General features: G+C 37.2%; 1 pseudogene; it reads left to right on the top strand.

Moving 5' to 3' along the window:
- Positions 1 to 4,250: 4,250 nt before the first annotated feature.
- Positions 4,251 to 20,082, top strand: part of LOC136840954 (brain-specific homeobox protein homolog) — a 47,552-nt pseudogene continuing 31,720 nt past the window's right edge.

Raw genomic sequence — 20,082 nt, 5'->3', positions numbered from 1 at the left:
CCATTCAAAAGCGGAGAATCAATGCACATCCAGCTTTGTAAAAGCTTAGCCAGGCTTTAATGGGAACCTTCTAAGATTTTTAACTGTTAAGTTCTAAACCCTAAATACTGCTGGATTAAACTGAATTGAACTGAATATAGAATTTAGGCTAAAGGCCAAGCACTGGGACCTATGAGGTCATTCAACGCTGAAATGGAAATTAACAGTAAAAGGGTTGAAAGGTTTAACAGGAGGAAAACCTCAAAGTTGCACTGTGAATCAATTGTTAGGAGAGGGTGGAAAGTAAGATGGAAGAAAGAGAATATGAAAGGAGGTACAGTAAAAGGAACGAAAGGGGACTGCAGCTAGGGGACGGAGGCACACTGCAAAGAACCTTAAGTAATGCCTATAGTGCACCACATGGGGTGTACTGACGGCAATACCACCCTACGGAGTGGATTAAACTGGTCCAACCAACAATTTCCCTGATTTTAATGGGAAGGTATAGGAGTGTGAGATAGAAAGATGGTCTAGGCCGTGTCACAACTCCACCAGAGTAGTTGTTGTAGCCTACCTGTGATATGCAGCCAGTGAAACTACGTCGTTTGTTAAGGGGATCTGGACTTTGTAAAACAATCTTGATCTGTTCCAGATAACACTCTTAATCATTAATACTGATGCACGAAGAATTCTGTAACCGCTTCGTATACTGTCCCTGTTCCAATGAGCGAAAATGAGAGGAAATTGTTGTCCGTAGCTGTCTGTTTGAATACAAACAGACACAGTTTCACTGTGACAATAGAAGTGCTATGACTGTCAGTAATATCGCCCCTACTAACCGCCATCGGACAGACATAAAGGATACAGGGTGCTATTGGTTGCTCTTGAAAACATCCTAACGATCCTAAAATGCTTTTGGTAAATCGTTCGGTTCTTTTACTGAAATAGCATCGACGGTCGGATGGCAATCTACTGAGCAATATCCTCTTCATCACTTTCTCTATTAAAATGTCTAATGTGATTTAATTACGAGATATTAAGCGGAAGAAAAAATGTATGCTGGGTAATGTAATTGTCCGGGGATGATTTGATTACGCTTTTGTTGAGTATTTTTTTTATTCTTGTGAATTAACTCGCTCCAGCAAATTTATTACAAAATTCCACGTCAGGCAAACAGGTCGTTTCCGACGAATTTCGCAATCGTTTCAACGCTCTCTCTCTCTCTCTCTCTCTCTCTCTCTCTCTCAAGTTGGAACGACAACACCAGCAGAATTTTAGCGATCATTATGACGCGTTATTAGCATTCAGCACTGCAGAAATGTCGTGATATTGGAGAATCACGTCATTTTTCAATTCCCATTCTCAATAACAGCGAAAAAACTGGAAGGAAAAGATGAGCTGTGTGTGGAGGGAAATGCGGAAGCCTTTCTGAGGAAGACTTTCTAGAGCAACCATTAACAGAGGTCTAATTAGTTTGAGCAAAGAGGTCAACAGATAACCGCGTCCCAGGATAACAAGCAAGAAGAAAATTCTGAAGTAAGGTAAAATTGAGAAGATTAAGTAAATATACATTTATAGCCACCAGCAGAACTGAGAGAGAGAGAGAGAGAGAGAGAGAGATATATATATATATATATATATATATATATATATATATATATATATATATATATATATATATAACATATATTTTTTCTTGAGTACTTTGGGAATTTTATGCAAAGTTTGAGAATTGTCAATCTGTTTTTTCCCTGTTTTTAGTCATACTAACGCCCTCATGTGGAACCATAATATAAATCTTTCCTCTATCTGCGCTCTATTTCTTTGACGAAATAACTCTTAAGGCAATGATGCATGGCTTAAAGTATATGGTTTGAGTAATCTTCAAATCTGATATTTACATATTTGTTAATCACTGTTTTATGTGATCTCTTCCCATTAGGAAAGCGTATTTATCTTATTGCTCTTTATCTACCTTTTTAGTTTTCTGTAAAAGAAAACTATTGTGCTGGCTTTGTCTGTTCGTCCGCCCTCAGATCTTAAAAACTACTGAGGCTACAGGGCTGCAAATTGGTATGTTGATCATCCACCCTCCAGTCATTAAATATACCAAACTGCAGCCCTCTAGCCTCCGTAGTTTTTATTTTATTTATGGTTAGATTAAATTTAGACATAATCGTGCGTCTGCCAACGATATAGGACAGGCCACCATTGGGCCGTGGTTAAAGTTTCATGGGCTGTGGCTCGTATAGTATTATACCGAGACCCCCCGAAAGATAAATCTATTTTCAGTGGCATTGATTATACGATGCACAGAAAACCCGATTGCACCGAAGAAACTTTGGAGCATTTTTTACTTGTTTATTATTATTCCTTTTCATCTCCCTCACCTTTGCTTGTACTCTTCTCCCTTGTGATTTTGCAGTGGGGATTGGACTAGGATAAATGGAGACATATTGCCTGTTCCGTCGGCCTCTTAACGCGAAGCACTGACATTTGATGGGATTATGCATGGTTACTTTCAGTTTCAATGTTTAATTTTATTATTCAATTACAGAATTATCTTTCTCTGTGCATACAGTTGTTCACGCTCGTTCAAATATTATATTAAATTCTGTTTTACTTCATTTTCATATTAACAGTCTTTCTTTACATTCACGTCTCCCAGAATTAGTCACCATCAGTTTACACTGATTACACTCCCACTGCAGTATTCACTTCCATTACAGAATTACCTAGCGTTTAAATTCTTTACAAGTCTCTCTCTCTCTCTCTCTCTCTCTCTCTCTCTCTCTCTCTCTCTCTCTCTCTCTCTCTCTCTCTCTCTCTCTCTCTGTTGTATGGCCTGCTTTTCTATACTTCTCAATACCTTCTTCACCTATGATAATGATCTCCATCGTTCACAAGGATCTCTCTGTCCCTCTCATTTATGACTGTCTTGATGATTTCCTCATTATCATTAGGCACTGACTTCTCTAATTTCGTATGTTTAAATTGACTTACTCTCTTATCCTCTTTTCACCACAATCCGTCACTTATTCCTCCACATTTGATAAGAGTTCTTGTTCTGTCTGTCTGTCAGTCTGTCTCTCTCTGATATTGTGACACCAACTGGATAAAACCAAAATCCCTACCTGTCTCATTCCGGTATTTAAATGACTTTCTTTTTCTACTCTCATTTTTCCACGCTCCGTCAGCTCTTCCTTCGCACTCATCAGGAGCGCTCTCCTTCTCTCTCTCTCTCTCTCTCTCTCTCTCTCTCTCTCTCTCGTGAGCGCTTTCTAACCTTTCCTCCACACCAAAGCATCACCAGCCTCCAGGCAGCCTTCCCATCCCACCACCCAGCCGCTCCCCCGGGCATCCCATCCTCCCATCTCCATCAGCGAACGTTCGAAATGAAATGAAAGTCGACCGCAAAGTTGTGACACGCGAACAAGTTACGTGGTTAAAGCGACTAAATAGGGAAATATGAGGACAAATGGAGAACCCAATGTGAGTAAATGGAACGCAGAGTGTCGCTTGAATAGATCATTTGCAGAATTTGCATAAAGCTTTTGCATAAAGGAACCTGCGGTAATTCACTTTCAAACCGCAGTGGAAAAAAAGACAAAAAAACTCTCTCTCTCTCTCTCTCTCTCTCTCTCTCTCTCTCTCTCTCTCTCTCTCTCTCTCTCTCTCTCTCTCTCTCTCTTTTATGAAACCATTTTTAGGGCGGCATTTGAAAGTGATAATATTCAGTTTTAAAACGACTCGGAACTGCTTTTTTGACGTGTAGTTTTTTCGTTTATTCATCAGGGGAATACACATCCATAATTTCGTTGACACCCTCGATTTTTACGCATTTTTTTTACACTTCAGATTGAATGCATTCATAGAGATACAGATTTTTCCGAACGCGTGTTTTACGAGCATAATGAATACCTTTAATATGAATTCAAATAAACCATTTCTCAATACTTATATTTTTTCCACAATCTCTGGAATTCCGGTAATTCTTTTAAGTAGGTTTAATGAGCATTTCTCGTAAGTGTCTCTGTCTCTCTCTCTCTCTCTCTCTCTCTCTCTCTCTCTCTCTCTCTCTCTGTATGTGTGTGTGTGTTCGTGTGTCTTGGGTACATAGTATCAGCCGCCTCCTAATTGGATACAAACATTTTCCCGCAGGCAACAATGCCACTTGTTTTCCAAGTCGGCAATTTAGCGCGTCTCATTGTTGCTCAAGTTGACTTTTGTGTCTAATATTCTCATCTTCTTCCCCGCCAGTTTTCCTTACCGGGAAAGAGGGCGGAGCTTCGCCTCTGGAAGGGGGAGGGGGTCTCGCGGAGAGGCCTTTTATTGGTGAACGCCACCGCCATGTTGAAGAGTCACCCGGTGATTGGTCCACTTTCTTGCACGTCTTTGAGAGTATGTGCAACCGCGCCGTTGATTGGAGGAGAGCGAGATGGTGGACGAGGTAAGCAGCGATCACCGCCGTGATTGTGGTAATGTGCACCAACAACGACCACCTAATCGCCTGCCATTGGTCCAAAAGACTCCGTTCTAATCGGACCGAAAAATTGCACGTTTTGGGGTTGACTCGTCACCGCCAAGTTTCGGAAAACAAACAATTTTCATTCGTTGTCTCTGACCAAATAGTTAACGTCCACCGCCGAAGACCAACTGAACAGGCCCGAAATACGCTGACGAGGCTTAAAACACATCTTGGACGAGTCTTGAAGAGCCCACAATAGCCCAACGCGACCGCTAAAAGGGCGAGTCGGCGCCTGACCCTTAAAGAAGCGACTGCAAATCATCTGAAGGAGGAGACGAAGCATGGAACTTCTTCGGGAGAAGAGAGAACCGCGTCTTTTGGACACCGCCTCCAGTTCTCGCTCAACCACCTCCTTTCTCATTGACGATATTCTCTTCCACAGACCAAAGGTTAGTGCGTTCTACTCTGATAGTTGAAGTCCTTAGAAACTTTTAAGAGGAAACAAAACAAGTATGAGAACAATATCAACTGTGGTGTAGTGTATTTTCAAATAACTATGTTACAACACGCTGTGTGTTTTGTGATCTCTAACGGTGGTATAAACGTGTCGTTAGGATTAAAACTTTCCTCTTCAGGCAAAATATATGGTTGTGGATAAGCCTCCTGGAGCCGCAGCCTGTAAAAAATATAAGCTCCCGTTTCCCTTCTCATGTTGTGCCTTTCAAAAATTATTTTGAAACCTAATAACATTTTGCACTTCAGCGGTCTTGGTATGAAGTACATTACTTGCGAACTGATAGTTTTTCTGCGTTCTAGAAAGATAAAAACTATTATAAAGAATTACCGTTAAAACAGTTAACTAAAATACAAATAAATACCTCAAGGAAATTTTCTGTCATTAAATAAGCCAAATTATTAACAAATATTATGACTTTTTGGTTCCTGTTTTATTTCTTTTGTGCACATACATTTGTTTTCATTTGTTTTTTTTTTTTTTTTTTTTTTTTTTTTTATAAATTGATCCATTATATTGTCACAAAATTTAAGCAATTTCTATATCCCTGATTTTCCATCCAATCTGGCAATGCTGATTTTCTATAAAACATGACTATATATTTTTGAAGTCGCTAAATACAAGTGCTCGGAAATTATAATAAAAGGGATAAGGAGCCAGAAAAATCTACAATCGCTGAATACAACATTCGGGAAAAAAAACACTCTAACACTACAACGCAAAATAACTTTTAAGATTTAAAAATTTGCTTCAGAACACACATCGTTCGCTTTATCTTGCTTTCTTTTGCTACAGTGCCGCTGGAGTCATAAGGTAGATATCAACAATCGGTGAAGTTAATTCAAGCATGAAAATAATCACTCACTTCGCAAAGTAAATGAGACTGCTTTATCATTTGCAATATAAGTTATTACAACAATTTTGTACTTAGCGCCGCACACGAAAAACGAGTTCTGACTGGCGAAAATTAAAACAAATATTTCATAGATTAGTGGTAAATATGAAAAGACTGATGGATAGTTTATCAAACAACTGAATGTGTCTTTTGGATTTTTTCCAAAACATAATAACGGATGGCGCCATTGGCTAACGCCTGTCAGCGTTATTCAGATATTAGATTTATTGTTATTCTTATGAGTATCATATAATAATAATAATAATAATAATAATAATAATAATAATAATAATAATAATAATAATAATAATAATAATAATTTCCTTTCGTATCGGCTTTTATTTTTCGTTGTTTCAAGCGCACAAGGCAAAAATAATTACAAATAACGGTTATTATCATTGCAGTAAAATTTTGCAAAAACAATACTCACTAGAGAAAATGCCGAATGCTATTTGAGGATTAGTAACAGAGATGATAAATTAATATCATAAATTTTAAAAATATATATATACTGCAAATCCGGCGGAAGAAAATAACATTATTTTCGATTTTCCTTCCAGGTAAAAAGTCAAACAGATAGTTTTAATAACAGTGAGGTACTTTATTATTATTATTATTATTATTATTATTATTATTATTATTATTATTATTATTATTATTATTTTGTTTTTTCTTTTTTTTTTTTTTTTTTGCTCTTTTCAGCATGATAATTTTTGTAACCACACTTATGCTACAGACAACCTCATCGTCCTCAACATCACCATATTATTATTATTATTATTATTATTATTATTATTATTATTATTAAAAAAGTGCAAGAGAAAGTAAGTAAATCACGCTTACCGTCAAGTACCACTTATGTCTATGAATAAGTGCAAGATAGCTATAATTTTCTCAGTTATCCAACTTACACAATAATACACATTTATGATTGTCGGTAACTCTCTCTCTCTCTCTCTCTCTCTCTCTCTCTCTCTCTCTCTCTCTCTCTCTCTCTCTTAATTTTACTGCATCATATTTCGTCGAAAAACGAGCTCTTTATTTTTTTTAAATGATTTTTCATTTATGTATGTATACATCGCTAGATATTAGCGGTGATTCCCTCGTATTTTCCACAATTTTTATACAGCACCTTTTCATCGCAACACACCTTGTATTATTTTTTTCAAGATATTATTATTATTATTATTATTATTATTATTATTATTATTATTATTATTATTATTATTATAATTATTATTATTATTATTATTTTCATTATTATCCAAGTTAGCATCACAATGCTTGAATATGATTTATCAAAGAGTTTTTAGATTCTTGGAGACAAGTTTCGTTAAAGAAAACTAATTTGGGGGCCAACGGTAAACGCTGGAAGGACTAGTGGGTTTTTCCAATGAATTCATCTGATGGGCATAGTGATTATCAAATCGCATCATTTATTCACAGTAGGGGCATCTGCTTGACTTGAAGAATATAGAAAAATCACACCGGGAACAAATAAGGAAAATATAGACCAGTCACAGAAAGATAAATCATTCCCAAATTAACTCATGAGTAAAAAAATTTCTCCATTGTACCTACCCATGGTATGTGTCGCAAAAAATTGAAATATGAAAACCAGTATCACTTTCATACAGTTGTCCATTAGGGTCAATTTCAAGTGAACTCTTCATAACCAATTTCAGGTATCAATTTCCCTCGCTTGGAAATCATTTATTTTCATCTAGCACTCAAGAGCTACAACTTATACCATGACCATTAACGTGACCATTAATGCTGCTGTTAATTTTGCATTGGGATCGCGGAAACGCACCGTCAGATTTTAAAATCGAGTGACAAATCTGAAGAAAAATAAAGAGAATGAGAACTCATCTCATCTCATTTTCACTAATATATCAAGATGTCACTAAGATCTATAATATTGTGTAAATCTAAAATGACGCTCGAGAAGTGCATGCCGAAACACTTCAAAAAAAAGCTATGAATTACAATCATCATTCAGAAGTCTGCATTTGCAGCCTCTACTTTGCATAATAAGGGCAGGTTGATCGTAGTACTTTGCCAAAGAAATCGCATATACTGAAGACAGAAGAAAATGGACCCCTATAGAGCGCTTCCTGTCAGGTTACCAGTTAACGTCCGCCGAGCTAATACATATTACATTTTGCTCTTTTGAGAGTCCGAGACCGTATTCATAGGTTCCGCTAAGGAATGTAACAGAATCGTTCCGCCTTTTAGGCGCCCAGGTGATACTCCACATTTAGCACAGAATTCATAGTCATCGGAGATGTCACTTTAGTGTCAGCCTTTTCCCCTCCCCCATTCCGTTTTCCAAAATACCACACCAACCCTTTTATGAGACGTGTTTCTAACATTTCTTCCCCTGACAAGCTCAAAATATTTTCCTGAGTTATATTAATGCTTAAGTAGAGATATATGATGCTCATCCCGTTGGTCTCCGCTCAGACAAAATTCACGAGAATAATATGTTACTGTGCTGCATAGAAAAATCAGATATAATAATTAAAACAATTAAATCGTTGAACGACTTAACTCATAACTTTATACAAAGATAATTATGTGAAGAATATCACCCTAACTTTCAATTTAATGCGTTACGGAATAGTTACACTGATAACTCTTATGATTTAATCAGTCATCAGCAATGGATGTTTTAGTCATAACGGAACCCCAAGGAAACTAAACTTAGCTAGAAAAAGGGGTCCTTTACCTCCTCCGGCATCCCTGATTAGCAATTATGATTCACGACTATTTATTTATAAATTAAATTATTGTTTTTTTTACATTTATTTTCTGTATTTCTATAAACAACAGCAATATTAATATCAGATCTTCGTTTCAAAAGACACCAATGTCATTTATCTAGAAAGAAAAAGAACATGGAAGTTTTTTTAGAAAATGAACGTCCGTACCATAGGTATTTCTTTAAAAGATCAAACAACGGTCTTCTTGCGCATTATCTGTTCTGTCCAGAGGCTTTTTAGGATTTCACTACCAATGCTGATATGCAGAATTGCAAAACTTTTTTGGTTGTGTACTGTTAAAGTTTCCTAAAGATGTTTTTAGGATATGTTTAAAAGAAATGGGTTCTACACACGATAAGGTATTTATTTTGAATTACGTTATGTAAAAAGCAAAACTTTACACACACAAATATATATATATATAACTCATATATGTATACATTATATATATATATATATATATATATATATATATATATATATATATATATATATATATATATATATATATATATATATACTGTGTATATATATATACACACATATATATTTATATATAGGCAACCTCACGCTTTCACCCATTTATCCAGCACTTTTCAGTCCTCCTCCTCCTCTTGCCTCCTGACAATTCCGAACTGAACGTTGTTTTCAACAACCTAACGTTCTCCAGTTTTCACACATGCCCAAACTATGTCTAAACTTCTACATATAAGGTTTTTTTACCATTTTTCCTACATATCTCCATTTTCTTATCATTTCAATTCTTCATATGCCACACATACCACGTAAATGTTATTCATCTATGCAGTCTCAACACTTACTCTAATTTGCATTTAGCAATGATTGCTAAGCCATCTCTCTTTCACTTCCGTGAAAGAGAGATGGCTTAGCAATCATTGCATGCATTGCCACCTTGGCTTCCGTACACGTCAAATCTTTTCTCAGTTTATTACCTACCGACTCTCAACTTTCTTCTTATGAAAACACTTTCAATCTCTTTTCTACTTTCTTCAGTTTGTCTTTATCCCCCATCAGTATTGAAGAATCTGTAAAATTCAACTTTACGCTGTACCATTCACGACCCATTTCCTTATCCCACAACAACATTGCTCCTGTGTCTAATCTCTTTTGTCTGTCTTCTCACATAATTCCGTTCACAGTGATGCTGAATAGCCCTGATGACATAACACCCTTATCAGAGACCCACCTTTACCCCGAAATGGTCACCTTTCTATCTATACAGTATATTATGTTACAGGCTCCACATCCATCGTAAAACCTTTCGATCCCTCGCCTTTTGCCTTTTCCACTGAGGTTAAAACCTACCACAACAGCTAACTATCAGGTACTTATCATACTTATTAGGTCTACAGCAGCATAGTTAGACTAAACAGGATGCGCCTAAATTACCCTTTAAACTCTGCTCTCATGGGAAAACTATTTTTTATGAATACCTTTATGGGATATATATATATATGTATGTATATATATATATATATATATATATATATATATATGAGTATATATATATATATATATATATATATATATATATATATATGTATGTATGCATATATATAAATATATATATATATATATATATATATATATATATAATATATATATATATATATATGCACAGTATATATATATTAATATATATATATATATATATATATATATATATATATATATATCTATCTTTCTCTTCTTTTAACGTGCTTTTTCCCATTTTTGTATGGGGTAAGCACGATGCCTTCTTTTGAAGGACTTTTGATTTGGCTTTGGGGGTAGACCTGTAGTCTCCGATCGGCTGCCCTGCCTGACATCGCTTAGACCCCGGTAGTATATTACATGTATCATACTGACCCAACGCCCTTTCTTCCCAGCAGCGAGAAGTTGTTGCGCGGGTAGGGCGAGAGTTCGAGACGTGTGAGATGTTTGTTATGTTTTTAGAAGGTGTTGTAGTGGCTTTGGTTTGTGTGTGTATTTAGTCTGTAACACCCATTTGCTTTTTAAGCAAACCTATCCGTTGATTACATATATAATCCTGGGATGTCTACACGGATAGCAAAGTGTCCGCCTCTTTGATCAGTCGGCTGCGGATTTGAACCCGCGCCACAGACCTCTACAAAGTCCGCCTCTTTGATCAGTCGGCTGCGGATTTGAACCCGCGCCACAGACCTCTACAAAGTCCGAAGCTGCAGTGCTGCGTAAACTGACTGAGCCATCGAGACCTCTATATAGTATATATATGATCAGTAAGCGGATTTGATACCCGCGCCACAGACCTCTACATATATATATATATATATAATATATATATATATATTTATATTATATATATATATATATACACACACGTAATACTGTATATATATATAATATATATATATATATATATATATATATATATATATATATATATATATATATATATATACATATATATGAATGTGTGTCTATGTGTAAAGTGGGTGCCATGTCTAGGTGGTACAGCACTCAGCTTACGTTTGTTAGGTTTGTGGATTGTTCCCGGGCTACAGTCCACCAGGCCGCCCAGCTGTAAATAGACACCCCCAACTCCAAAGGTCGATATTAAAGGGTGCGAGGCTAGCACCCTCACCCCTAGGGTGCATCTCTCTGGTGCCAATTTCTCCAGACGGGAAAAACTGTAAGGTGAACAAACATATGCATATATAAGGCGACACCACCCTTCAAAAGTGAAGTCACGGTGAGATGTTGCATGAACTCCTCATTTATTGCAAGCGATTCTGCAACACTGAATAGAAGGCTCATCATTTTCTCATCTAATGGCTGAGCTATCATGTTTTCTCTATTGTGTCAGTACCGTTGACTATAAGCGATTCCATGCCATTTTACTCTAATTAATCAATCAATCGACCATATTTCTCTATCGTCACGTTATATATATTTTTTTCTATTATCCTTGAATTTGCTATCAAGTCTTGTCCTCAGTTCATTAACCTTGAGACCTAATCATTTTGCGAACATTAGGGAATCGGACAACACTAACTCCACTGTTTTGAGTTCCTGAAGTCAAAGAGGATATTTAAATACTTGAAATACCGTTATCTACATGACTTCCTTGCTCTTTGTACTTCCTTTGACTTATGGATGCCAAAGAATTAACTGGTGAAATGAAAATGAAAAATGCTTTACATAGTGCATGTTTTCCATGTTGTTAATCTTCACCAGGAGGTAACGTGACTGAATTTCATGCACTTGACAAAAGTACTGAAGTACTGTATGCACACTGTCATCCGAAAATAAAACAACAAAATTTCTCCGCTATCATTAATTCATACTGGTTACAAGTCGAGAGATCTTGAATTAACTGTTTATAAATATCATTCAGTTTGTCACGCGTGCTAGATAAGGATCAGTTATTCGAATATCTAATTTGGAGGGAAACTATGCTAATTTGTTTAATATAGTAGGACACTGCTCCACACTGTGAAACAAGCATACAAGAACCTCAGCTCCGATAAAACTCAAAATACCTGTGTATTAAAAGGACTAACTTAGATTGCTTCGGTCCTCTTGAAAGAGAGTCATCCAAGGAGCTAGCTACATTCAGTTCAATTCTGAGAAAAATCAAGAGGGAAAAAATTCACCCAACAATAAAATCGAATTTATTTCAACTGGAACATTCGAAGGTGCTCGATCCGACCAACCTTAATTGTTCCCCTTCTAGGAATGACGGGCTTGTCATAATGGCCGATTTTAATCAATAATTGATCAGATCTCGTGTTTCAACTGCAACCATCGCCAACTTAGGTCCCACTGAACGTCAATCATTAGAAGAAATCCCAAAGCAGATTTCTTCGATGGGCATCGATCACCCGAGGTGAATGGGTATCGAAGACCCCGATCCCTTCCCCCTGAAGTGCCCTCACCTCACCTTCTTGCGCCGTCACTTTCTTTCTGCTGTTTCTATTCTTATCTAAGGAAATTGAAAGGTATTCGGTGACAGCCTGGATAGTGTTAAGCTCACTCTTTCTTTTGTTTCCCGTTGTGAATGAAGTTCTTCATATTTTTCTCTTTAAATATTTACGTAACCGTTCAGTTGTAATTTTTTTTTATTATTATTATTTTTTTTTTTTTTGTATGTCAGAGCGTTTGTTCTATTTCCGCGATCACTGGGCTGTTTTGATTTTTTTTTGTCCTTTACTTAAGTTAGGCCAAATATATTAAGTCTTATCTTTTCCTTAATCTAATAAATAATTCTAAATCATTTATGATGCCTAGGTATTAGCCATGTGATAAAATTATTCTGTTACGAAGTAATGTACTTGATTCGGGCAGCCAAATTGAAATGTTTATCCAGGATATGAAGATAAATGAAAAGCAAAAACACATCCTAGCAAATGAAGGAGAGAGAGAGAGAGAGAGAGAGAGAGAGAGAGAGAGACGAGACCATTGGCTAATGCCATTTGTCATAGAGCTTCCCCACCGTGAAGGGTCATATATAGTGTTACCTTTTGTATTGTTGGGGTGACGGATCAAGACGTTGCCACTTCTGGCGTCTTCAGACCCTTCTCTCCGGGTGTTCTCTGGACTATTGTTCACCCTCACGAGGGCCTCATGCTAAGTAGGGAGTTAAGGAGAGTTGGGGAGGTATTAAAGGGGTGGCTAGGGCAAGGGCGTAGGGGTAAGGCACTGACTCAACCGGCTGTTACGAGAAAGACAGACAGGCAGCGAAGGCAAGCAAGAGGAAAGGACATTCTCACAGTTTTCGAGTTTACACAGTTACAAGATGGACTCCGGAATTGGGGAATTGATTACATGAACGTCGTCTGGACACAAAAAGCAATCCTAAAAGAACGCTTCTCTGGTGAAACTTTTTCTGTAATAAGTGGGTCTATCTACAATCTACTATTTTTCTTCCATTTTCCTACCACCGTCAGCCCCCGATCTTTCATCTTCCCAAATTTCTTAATTTTTCTGCATATGTTGTCATTCGTCAAGTCTAAAATCAAAATGAACAGTCCTTCAGCAATAGCAAAGGAGTCGCCAAAGCGAACAGCCATTTACAAAAATTTACAGCAAGTAGAAACAATGTAAACTTTCTCTTGTGAGAATGATGATGGACTAAAAAATAAAAATTAACATGATCTTGGCATGTGGATCTCGGAGTGCGTTTTCAAGCATTAGAATAAATACGTTAACGTAATGTGATGTTTGTTAATGATTATGTGCTTCATTTTGTACAACCTAATTAACTTGGGTATTTATTCAGACTAATGGCTTTTCAGTTTCTTGTCATTTAGTGCTGCACCTTCCAGACACATACGCTGTCTATTTATCTATCTCCTTTCCTTTCCAACGCTCATTTAGTCCCGCGAAAAAACTATACTAAAACCAAAATGAAATGAGCTCTCTGGTAGGGCTGTTTGGGTCCTCTCCACGTGTTTAATCTCTGCGTATCTGCCAAATCTATAACAACAGAGAGAGAGAGAGAGAGAGAGAGAGAGAGAGAGAGAGAGAGAGAGAGAGATAAAACCATTTCTCATTTCTCCCATTACAGATATCAAATATTATCTTTTTCGTTACGCAGAATTCTAAGTCAGTTACATAGGTTCACGATTGATAAAGTTTTTTTATGCAATAACAAGAAACGGAATCTGATTTTCTATCAACATGGCATTTCATTTCGGGGCTGTTGCCAATACTCCAAACAGTTCCACGTGCGTTTAAATCCACGGATAAGCAGCTCAAGACTGTCTCCATTGGGCACTTTCAGTGGTCACGGTATGTTTGGAGGCATTTCCCCTTTCTACAATTATCTTGATTTTTTAATATTATAGGTAAAGAATAAATTAGTAAGCAAGAAAATATGGAATAAAGCATAACATAAAGTTGGACGAGTGAGAAAATAAACAATCGTATGCAAAACAGATAATAATGATAAATTTACCTATACAAGTACTAACAAAATAGTTAAGATTAAGGTGGCCTTGTGCCAGCAAGGGATCTTAGAAAGAGCGCCAATTGATTATACAAACAGTTTACCCCTGCAGTTAATTAGATGTAAATACTGTATGATGTTTCTTGTCTAGACGAAAATGTTAAATATTTATAAATGGGCTATATATACAACGGTAAATCTTGGTAATAAATGAGAAAAAATTGTTATTGTTCATAGGTTGTGGAGAAGAACTGGACTGAAAAATCCTAAGCAGGCCAGAATAGGAAGGAGAACAAGATACATGGAAATGAAAAACCCCTATACTCTTATAATTATAGCTTCAGGGTTTGTCTCAAAGACATTCAAAGGTCTGTCAAGTTGTTGTTTTGTAAAACTGGCACCAGGGCAGATCTTTAAACGCCACGCCAGAGAGTTCTCTACGTGCTTGGTAGAATATAAACCTCTCAACTGGACCACTTGACTTAGAATTGCTTCGGAGAGATTATGTAGCTAAGGTTGTTAAACCGACATTTAAAATATGGTTGTTTTGTTCAAGTAACAAGATTTTCCATCTTTTTTTCTTATTCCTAACAAGTTGGAATATCGCTCTCATATGTGCGATACTTCGTCTTTCGCTTCCGTTTCTGCAAGACCGATTCAAAGGCTTTTCGTCTGATCAACGCACAGTTCTATTCTAAAGCTTTCTGTTTCCCGTGAGGTGGCCCCTGCTTTCCCTACAGACAGTTTTGGACACTAATTCACTGAGCTCAAGGAGACACTCCTCCTCCTCCTCCTCCTCCCGCCTTCTTATTCATTCTGCAGAAACCAGTACTTCTAAGTATGCGTGGTTTGGTATCTGTTTACTTCTATCTTCTGCAAAGCTCTGGAATATCCCTGTTTGTCTCTCTACCCTTGAGATGAATCCTCAAGCATACGATTTTATTTCTTTCTTCGATGTTATGCACAAATCTTCCTTACTTCCATCGGGACTGGCCTACTTATATAAGAGTATTTCGTTGTCAGCATCACCGGTCTTAGGAATGAAAATACAATACCATTTGAAATGATTACGAAACTGCAACACTGAAGCACTGCCCCAGGCAAGAGGAATAAAGGGCGAGCCTATTAATTACTTATGCATTATCTAGCCGGAAGGAAAATCATCTTCGATGAATCAGTAACATCAACGGAATAGATCTCTTTTTAGCCTTCGTTAAGTCTTTTCTAATAGAAAAGGGATGGGACATTCATAACCAAGGTCCGTTACCCTCTTAATGGGTTACAGGACCAGTTAACCAGATTATCTGGATTAACTGTAAATAAACCTACAACCCTTCACCCCTTCCCTCCCCTCCCCTCCCCTCCCATCCCTTCCAGAGTACCCCTTCCTCTCCCATCCCCTGCTGTGGTCCCTTTCCCCTCAACCTCATTCCCTCTTCACTCCGCCAACACCCGGTCAGTATCCACCTTATCACCCCGATCACCCAAAATGAACATCCTCTTATCCCACGTTATTACTTTCGTCGGTGGTGTTTATTTGCGTGAACGTCACAGGGACGGACATCCATCGTCAGTGAAAGAGCGAGAGGGAAGCCCAAGAGGGAAAGTCTGAAATGTAGCAGAAATTCTTCTTTCGAGAAGGAACACTATTCAAACAGCTCCCAATTAAAAAGGCTGTGAAATAGAGTTTCGCTTAGCCCAGTTTCCTTAGACTGAACGCCTTCATTCCCCTGGCAGAGAGATTCCACAGTCCGATCGCAGTAATTAAGAGAGTAAATATCAATTAGGGAGGTTTGCACTTGGCCTGGCCAGATCCCAAACACCTGAGAGGAGAAAGCATCAACGGAACGTAATCCAATCCTCTTAAAAGTAGCTTGATCCCACTCGTCCCCTCCACAGAAGGGATCCGATATGCTACACTACAATATCATTGGAAAGGGTCGCTTCCATAAGGGTATGGGACTCACAATCACATTTAGGGACTCGCAGACACTCTTTCTCTCTCTCCCACTCACATGCACACACCTGCACTTCATAGCTGGAGGGATGAAGGTAGAATGTGGAGGGCAGGATGGGACACAACACAAACAGACAGAGGAAGCGAAATAAGGAATAGACTACGTGAAGACAAATGGGGCGAATGAAATTCCCGTTTTACGTCATTGTGAGTTGTACTGAAACACATGATCATGCATTTCCTTAATAATAAGTTCAGTAAAAAATATATGACGATAATATTGATAATTCAACCCAAAATGAATATCATTATATTCTCCCATATAAATGTCGAATACCGTTCAGGTTTTACGGTCTCTACACCCTGATATTCAGCATGAAAAGTTGAGAACGAATGTACTGAGGTTCTCCAAATCGGTGGGGAGACACATTACCTCCAAGAGCTTACGCCTTTTGGTTTTGAAGATATTATCACTTCCAACACTGAGTATGTGAAAATGAACCTTGATCCCTTGTTCTTTTACTCTCTCCAAAACCAAGATGGACCGTATATATTAGGCTATCAAAATATAGTGAAAATATTACCACAAGACGATCTTGACGTGAAAGAACTTTAGACAATCCCGTATCAGCACCAGTTACTAAGAAACAATTCATCATACTTTTAACATAATAATTTCAGAACCAATAGATCTGTAATTTCAAATGCTATATAAGAAAAAAGTTGGAACTATTTGGCTCTTGACGCATATTGCTGGAACTGCTGGAGTAAACCAAGATTTGCATATCATTGCAGCATGGTATCTAAATAAAGGTCAAAGTGCTGACTTTTATTTATGTATTTATTTTTTTTCTATTTTTTTTATTTATTTATTTATTTTTTTTTTTTTGCTTTTGCGCATTACCACACAAACGATCGTTCTATCATTTGAGCATCTGAGTTTGATTTTAAACCCTCTTACTAGTACCATCAATATTGTTAATGTTGTTTTCTTGGAAGTACTGTCAAAAGCTTTCATGCTGTTGTCGTTCAGCATTTGCTGTGTTCATTATTGTTAGTCTACTACAGGTGTCAACTTGACCATATGATTGTTGTCGGTCTGAGATGGGTTTTGTTTGTTTGGGTGAGTGTTCTGGTATCTGTATTTTCCTAAATATTCATAGTGGCTGATGCGAAGGATACCTGTAATGCAATGACGTTTCACTGGAAAATGTGAAAATCTAAATCTAGAGTTACGAATTTTTCCTGAATAAAAGTTATTTCTGCTTTATTCTTAAATCGCATAGATCGAAACCGCTGTTGTATTTATATTGTAAGAGCCTTTTAGAATTACCTGGCGTGTCTCAAATTGCTAACTGCTTGTGTTCTGGAATCCTCATACTCGTTTTGTTTTAAGGACATAAAAGTTCAGTCCACAACGTTAGCAACTCTCTCTCTCTCTCTCTCTCTCTCTCTCTCTCTCTCTCTCTCTCTCTCTCTCAGCGAAATATCATTGTTTCCGTTTTTCTTCCTAATATATCACAAAAGGCAAATGTCCTTCATCTGTTCTTTGGCATAACATGAGCATGAAAAAGGAAATAGACTTTTTTTTTATTTAAGTTCATGTAAGACCACAATTTAGGAGAGACATAATTTAGTGACAAAAATATTTAGCCAACCACTTTTATAATCATTAAATCAAAAGTTAATTGGCATCTTAATGAATTCACTAGGTCACGAGAACAGCAGATTTTACTCTACCGAACACAGAGGGAGGGAACACAATGTTCTCTCGACCATTTCTGTTTAGGGGTATTCATGTGGGAGGCCAGCTTCTTGTCTTTCAAACTGCATGTAAGAAAGACGTATAAATACCTGTACTCACGCCCTATAAAAGAGGAAAGGTGAAATAACAATAATGATAATAATATAATACCCCGTACGGGGGTAGCGCCGTCAGTGCACCTCATGCGGTACACTATAGGCATTACTTAAAGTTCTTTGCAGCGTGCTTTCGGCCCCTGGCTGCAACCCCTTTCGTTCCTTTTACTGTACCTCCTTTCATATTCTCTTTCTTCCAACTTACTTTTCACCCTCTCCTAACAATTGATTCATAATGCAACTGCGAGGTGTGCCTCCTCTTACACCTTTCAGACCTTTTACTGTCAATTTCCGTTTCAGCGTTGAATGACCTCATAGGTCGCAGTGCTTGGCCTTTGTCCTAAATTCTGTGTTCAGCCCTTTATTCAATTCAGCTCGATAATAATAATAACAATAATAGTATCTTACTTAAAAATTCAGTGCCGTGATTAAGTTGCTGTATATTAAAAATCCACAATTATATCAATTACTGATATAATTGTGGACTTTTAATATATACAATAATAACTAGAAAATGTATAGCCTATCGACATGTATGACGGTTGTCTCTAGTTTCAAATACTAACATTACTTGGGAATCTTCAAACTCTTAGTTTTCATTTCATTTCCTCGGCCATGTAACACCCACTAGCGCACCACGCCCTGCATTGATTTTATACAAGTCATGTTATGTGATTCTCGCTCCAAGATTATTTACACACACTTCTCTCTTTCAAGAAGCGAGACAATCGCTTCCCTTGTTGTTGTACCTTCCCCTCCTCTTCACTCTTCGTCTCTTTTCCTGTTTCTCATTCATCCCTGGACTAGATGAAGACCTTTGGTGATATTCAAAAGAAATGCTGATGAAGTATTTGTAGCAAATTAACTGACTTGTGATAATTTGCGACGCCAACTTCCTCGCTTAAATGTCAAATATATTAAGAAGGCACACTTCAAGTAAATTATTTTCTGTGCGTGTCACTCTCATGCCAGTTAATTCCCATTTTGATTTGTTATCTGTCAAGTAATACGCCTTTATGTTATGTTCGCTTGATTTTGGGATCTAAACGCGCATTAGCGTGTACATTTTCATTACGATTATGAATTTTCGCTTATATAATTTCGATTCAAACATAATAAATAACGTGCATACACTATGGTGTATTTATACTCCAAACGTTGATGCTTCTACAAATGCCAGTTTAACATGCATGCGTAGATTACATCCACAAAAGCGAAATCACGTAGCAATACTCGACTCAAACAATCGCAACATCCATTCCTATTATGATTAACCTGATCAGAAGCCGAATATCAAACGATAAAAGAGTCGGCCATTGCAACGAAATCCTTGCGCTGAGTCTGTCCTCTGGATTGACAGCACAAACTATAGTCGGAATTCTGGCGCGTCACAGGAACCAGAAAATAATTTGCATAATAATGAGATGCATCCGGCAAATCATCAGTAAGATTATTATCGCCATAAAACAAACTTAAATACAAATGATATATTAATTTGCGATGTACATGACTAATTGGCATACTAATTACCCGGTTAGAATAATTACGCCCCCTTGCGTCTTCGATGCTTTCCACTCAGGATTCAGTCGCTAAGGAAATCGTTAGTTGAATGCGCTCTACGGTTAGCTTTATTGCACACGAATGCATAAGTGTACATCATTTTTCTCTTTTCCCTTTGGCCGATATATAAAACTAAGTTCTTGACTTATATC

This window comes from Macrobrachium rosenbergii, chromosome 8 (assembly GCF_040412425.1).
Source record: "Macrobrachium rosenbergii isolate ZJJX-2024 chromosome 8, ASM4041242v1, whole genome shotgun sequence".
In the NCBI taxonomy this organism is placed as follows: domain Eukaryota; kingdom Metazoa; phylum Arthropoda; class Malacostraca; order Decapoda; family Palaemonidae; genus Macrobrachium; species Macrobrachium rosenbergii.
This window is presented reverse-complemented; position numbering and strand designations above follow the sequence as displayed.